Below are 7051 nucleotides of genomic sequence, written 5' to 3' on the forward strand. Positions count from 1 at the left end.
TTTTTTATTCTAAAGTATTATTTACAATCTTCAAGTCTAAATTTGTCTAGACTTGATTATGTGCAAAAAAGGACCGGACTTAGAGAATTATCCGATATTCAAGTTAATTATTGTATTTAAGAATTACGTAATAGTGATACAATTAATACGTAATTAATAAGATATTTAACTCTAAAATAATCACCTTTATATAAAATTTATGTCGGCCAATAACGATGAATTAAGTTATATAAATTTATAGTAGTAAATAAGTACCTTAGAAATACTCAATTAAAAAATTATAAGTAATACATCATTAGTAACAATTAGTAAAATAAAATTTAAAACATTGATGCTTAAGATGGCCATTGACTCCCCCAACCGTAGCATAGCAATTGATACATGGCATTGCATGGCAATGTAACTATAGTTGTGATTTGTGAAAAGACGGTGAATACATAAATACATTTATGTATTTTATCAAAAAATATCAAGGTATCATAAACTTTTAAAATGTCACATTAGACATGTGTACTTCAAAAAATAAAATTATTAAACACATAAACAAAGCAATTGAGAACACGTACTAGTGAGTGTGTGAAACATAACTATTGTTGTAGTAGATTTATATATAGGTGTGTGTATATATATATAATTAATCAATTAGAGTAATAATGAGTTTAATTGATCAAAGTAACAGTGGATTTATAGGATCGATCAGAGCAATAGTGAATTTACTATATATATAAACCTATAATCGATCCACTGCAATAGGGAATAATTGTTGGGAACAACAATGAGAATTGAACGACGATGACCTCGACAGATTTTGATGTTCTGGTACAAAAACGACGATAGGCTTGATAAATATGAGAATGATGATGAGGACGATAGAGGGAACGACGAATGGGAATAGCTGGTTGGACGGTTTGCAGAGTATAAGAAAATAATAGAAAAATAAGAAACCTAAAACCATAGCGCGTGCATTTCACTTCCACCATTTTCCCTAACTATTGTTTGTTGAGGCGATTAATAGTTTCATTTTTTTTAAGTATAGGTGTCTAACGAGACATTTTAAAAGTTTGGGGTGTCACAATACTTTTTTGGTAAAATATAAGGGTGTATTTATGCCTTTACTCATGAAAAGACCATTATAAATTGATGAACTTAGTTGGTGAAAACATATATACATATATATAATTAGAGAATTATTCGAGATTCGCATATTTTGCTAACTTGAACGTAAATCGAGCTAAGCATTGAAATTCATTTTTAGCAGGTACATTGTTATTTGTAATTGATAGAGGACAATTTTAAGTATTTAAAAAGGATTTGAGAGGTAAATAATTTTAGATAGTTTTTATTAATCAAGATATAAATCAAAAAAGATAAGATATGGAAAACATTCAAATCTTTTGTTATTTTCAATATATTTGTTAAATTTATTTGACGACTCTTAAAAAAAAAAAAGTCACGTTACTTTTTATCTGAAATTTTCTATATATGCTTATATATTTTATGTTTTGGATAAGCATATATTTGACCTTATAGATAGAAAAAATGACGCATATGACTTCTAGTGTATTTCAAAAAATTTAACAAATAATTTAATAAAAGTTTTGAAATATTTTTCAAACTTATTTTAATTATTCCTTATTTTGGTTCTAAAAAAATTATAATTTTATCTTAATATAACTTTATCTTACTCATTTTAACAAATAATATGTTAATAAACAAAAGATTAAACTTTCACACCATATATCCAGAGTAGACCAAGTAGGTGACTCACAGTGATTGTGGGGGTGCTGATAAGTAATAATTGATGACCTAGAGGACTGTTGGGATATAAAATTAGTTTCTTAGAAAATTAAATGTTACTAATATATATATATATATAAATTTGATCTTGTACGAGCTACAAAATTTATTCTATTTTTTTTTTTTATCTTTTCATAATAACACTTTGAACCCTACAATGTGAAGTGGTGGCAAAAGGCCCAGATGGCAAGGCTTTATTTATTTATTTTTCTTCTTTTTTCTCTTACCTTAAAGGAGAAGAAGGGATGAGGGCTTAAAAACATAAGTCGAGTGATTGAATGAGTAATATGTCGGTGTCAATTTGATGAGTTATGAGTTCGATTCTCATTTTGTGCAAGGTTTAACTTGCAATTTATCTCTACAGATATAATTGATGGCACGACTATCAAAAATTATACAAGGACAAGCATCCCAAGGAGAAGGAGAATTGGCCATCTAGACTTATCGGTCAACGATATAACATTTCAATTTACAAGTAATGCTACAAACACCGGACAAAAACCAGCATTTTGTATAAGAATGATGTCACTTTGTATTGTGTTATTGTCACGTAGTTTCTTTACTAATTTGTATAAAAACAATAAAGAATTACAGTACTGGAAAACAAGGGTACCCTTTATTTCTTACTCTTCTAAATATAGAAATCCAGAAATGACACAAGGACATGGGCAAGTAAAATTGAATATTATGGGACACTTCTGTAAGTGCACTGTCCTTCCCAACTGGACGAAGCTTTAGTTAGTTGTACCAAATTTGTTGTTTCAATGCTTACCTACCTCAATAAACAACGCATGTGAACTTTTTCTAATCATACTTAAATATTCTCTTTGGTTTTGTCTTTATTAAGATATCTTATATGCTTTCCTACAAATTTCTTCACCTTTAATGCCCATATATATATATATATATATTTTATAAATGTCACTAAGGGGGTGTTTGGCTCAACAGTTTGATCTCTTATAAACAACTATTTAAATTGAATGTTGTATAACTGTTATACACATTTTCCGCATTGCTTCTTATGAGTTAGACTTAGTTCGATAGACCGGTCCAATTGCCTAAAGCCCAGAAGACTCAAGCCGAGCTCGTCAAGCAAGCTCATACATCGATGAAATTTGAGGTTGGATCGCGAAACCAAGCGAGTTTGGTTTGATAATTCATTACAAGTCTAGAATATTAAGTTATTGGTAATAAGTTCATTAACAATAATGGTCACCTCCTACCTGTCTAGTCTTGTTCTAAATCTCAAATGAATTGTAACATAAAGAACTTAAAATGATAGAACAAATTTTAGGAATAGTGTTAATATGTATACTAACACAAGAGTGGGTAAACTAATAAATACAACAATTAAAATAATTAAATTTGCTGTTTAAGCATTATTATTTACATAGCAACTAAAAAGAAAGTGATTTTAACGATAATTTAAGGGTCGGTTGTAATAATAATAATGTTTTTCACTATTTTTTTTTATTCTAAAGTATTATTTACAATCTTCAAGTCTAAATTTGTCTAGACTTTATTATGTGCAAAAAGAGGACGGACCTAAAGAATTATCCGATATTTAAGTTAATTATTATATTTAAGAATAACGTAGTAGTGATACAATTAATAAGGTATTTAACTCTTAAATAATCACCTTTATATAGAATTTATGTCGGCCAATAACTATGAATTAAGTTATGTAAATTTATAGTAGTAAATAAGTACCTTAGAAATACTCAATTAACAAAATTAATTAAAAAACTATAAGTAATACATCATTAGTAACAATTAGTATTGCTATTAGTAAAATAAAATTTACCTCATTGATGCTTAAGATGGCCATTGACTCCCCAACCGTAGCATAGCAATTGATACATGGCATTGCATGGCAATGTAACTATAGTTGTGATTTGTGAAAATATAGGTGAATACATAAATACATTTATGTATTTTATCAAAAAATATCAAGGTATCATAAACTTTTAAAACGTCACATTAGACATGTGTATTTCAAAAAATAAAATTATTAAACACATCAACAAAGCAATTGATAACACGAAGTGTGTGAAACATAACTATTGTTGTAGTGGATTTATATATAGGTGTGTATATATATAATTAATCAATTAGAGTAATAATGAGTTTAATTGATCAAAGTAACAGTGGATTTATAGGATCGATCAGAACAATAGTGAATTTACTATATATATAAACCTATAATCGATCCACTGAAATAAGGAATAATTGTCAGGAACAACAATGAGAACTGAATGACGACGAGCTTGACAGATTTTGATGTTCTAGTATAGAAACGATAATAGGCTTGATAAAGGCGAGAATGATGATGAGGACGATTGAGGGAACGATGAATGGAAATAGCTAGTTGGATGGTTTGTAGAGTATAAAAAAATAAGAAATCTAAAACCATAGCGCGTACATTTCACTTCCACCATTTTCCCTAATTATTGTTTATTGAGGCAATTAATAGTTTCATTTTTTTGAAGTATAGGTGTCTAATGAGACATTTTGAAAGCTTGGTGTGCCATAGTACCTTTTTGGTAAGGTATAAGGGTGTATTTATGCCTTCACTATGAAAAGACCATTGTAAATTGATGAACTTAGTTGGTGAAAACATATATACACATACATATAATTAGAGAATTATTCAAGACTTGTGTCTTTGGCTAACTTGAATGTAAACCAAGCTAAGCATTGAAATTCATTTTTAGCAGGTACATTGTTATTTGTAATTGATAAAGAGAAATTTTAAGTATTTAAAAAGGATTTGAGAGGTAAATTTTTTTAGACGGTGTTTATTAACCAAGATATATATCGAAAAAGATAAGATATGGAAAATATTCAATTTTTTTGTTATTTTTAATGTATTTGTTAAATTTATTTGACGATTTTTTTTAAAAAAATCATGTTACTTCTTATCTGACATTTTCTATAAATACTTATATCTCTTTCGTTTCGGATAAGCATATTTGAACCTTATAAATAAGAAAAAATGACTCATATATCTTCTAATCTATATATATATTATAACAAAACAGCCGTCAAATTTTTTTCTGCCCATTTTCAGTTACTATTTTGATATTTTATTATGTTTTTTTAATTTTTTTTACTTACCTGAAATAGAATTTTTATAAGTCATTAATTAAATCTAGATTTATGAAAAACATGTAGTTCTTGGAATATATAAATGGTTTTTTTCATGATTAAATAATATTTGGAGAGTGTGTAAGCATGTTGATATATGAAGAGTCAAGATCTAATTAATATTATTAATTTTTAAATATTATCATAAAATTTTAATTGAAATAAATTACAAAAAAATGAAACTTTTTTAAATAGGGAGAAATTTTGAGATATCAGGTAATACCGTCGAATATGACTGCAAGTAAATTTTTTATTTTATTTTTATTTTATATATAGTTTAATTAATTTAATTTTATTTTTTTTATAATTTTAAATGTTATAATTTTATATATAACTTAACTCTTATAATTTTATTTTTTAACTTTATTTTTTTTGTTGTTTTCTTAAAAATGTGACCTGTCTTAAATGTGATAATTAATTGCTAGGAGCAATATGTAAAGTCACGTATGGATAATCAATTTCAAAATTTTGATTATTATTATTTATATAATTAATTGATTATTTAAATTATCTTTATTTTATATATAGTTTAATTATTTTAAATTTATTTTTTTTATAATTTTAAATGTTATAATTTTATATATAACTTAAATATTATAATTTTATATATAATCAATGTAAAAATGTGATATGTCTTAAATGTGGTAATTTTGAAAATTTGATTATTATCATTTATATAATTAATTAATTATTTAAATTATCTTTATTTTATATAGTTTAATTAATTCAAATTTATTTTCTTATAATTTTAAATATTATAATTTTATATATAACTTAAATGTTATAATTTTATTTTTTATTTTTATTTTTTTGTTACTTTCTTAAAAACTTGATATGTCTTAAATATGGTAATTGATTATCAGGAGAAATATGTAAAGTCATGTATGGATAATCAATTTTGAAAATTTGATTATTATCGTTTATATAATTAATTGATTATTTAAATTATCTTTATTTTATATATAGTTTAATTAATTTAAATTTATTTTCTTATAATTTTATATATAACTTAAATGTTATAATTTTATTTTTAACTTTTTTCTTTTTTTTGCTTCCTTAAAAATTTGACGTGTTTTAAATATGGTAATTAATTATTCGAAGAAATATGTAAAGTCATATATTGATAATTAATTTTAAAAATTTAATTATTATTATTTATATAATTAATTGATTATTTAAATTATCTTTATTTTACATACAATTTAATTAATTTAAATTTATTTTTTATAATTTTAAATATCATAATTTTATTTTTCAACTTAATTGATTATTGTCATTTATTTAATTCTCATTTTCCCATTAATCTACTCCCAAGATGTGCTATATGTTGGACTTGAAGAAATTAAATGCAAATTAAATTTTTGTTTTGAAAATTATGTTAAGTGAGTAAGATTTGAATTGTGTGGCAAAGCGGGAGAAAAAAGAGAAACTTAATGGTGGCATGTGATTTAATAAATTGAGAGAAATAGGAGAATTTGAAAGAAGAAAAATTAATAAAAGAAAACAAATATCTCTCTCTCTTCTTCCTCTCCATTCTCGTTTGACCCTTCCATTTCCTCTCTTCTCCTTTCTCGATTCTTCTTCTCAAATTTTTGCTTCTTCTTTACTTTTATTTAGTAAATTTAACCGTATTTTTTTATCCAGTTTGGTCTTCTAGTGTAACATAGCACAACTATTCTGTCGAGTGAGTGATGTGAATACAACTAAGAAAAATTAGGCCTTGAGGGTTCTTGTGGTAGGCACATATGAGACAAATACACGTGAAAATTTATAAAAAAAACGTCTACCCTTGAATGCATATTTTAGAATAAAGATGTTGGTTATCGTTTATTCTTTTTTTTTTTTTTCTATTATTGTGTAATTTTTGTATTTTTTTACGCATTACTTATTGTATTACATGTTAATTTAGGTTTATTTTTTACATAATTTCATAATAGAGTTATGTGGTTTTAATTGTTCGTCTACCCTTAAATGCATATAAGGAAATATTTCAAAATCTATAATTCTTTTGTTGTATTTTCATTATTGTAATACGATTATTTTATTTCTTTATTATGATTTTCATTTATTGTAACTACTAAATTATATAAATTTCATTTTAATAATT

This window comes from Diospyros lotus, chromosome 9, assembly GCF_014633365.1.
Source record: "Diospyros lotus cultivar Yz01 chromosome 9, ASM1463336v1, whole genome shotgun sequence".
Classification (NCBI taxonomy): domain Eukaryota; kingdom Viridiplantae; phylum Streptophyta; class Magnoliopsida; order Ericales; family Ebenaceae; genus Diospyros; species Diospyros lotus.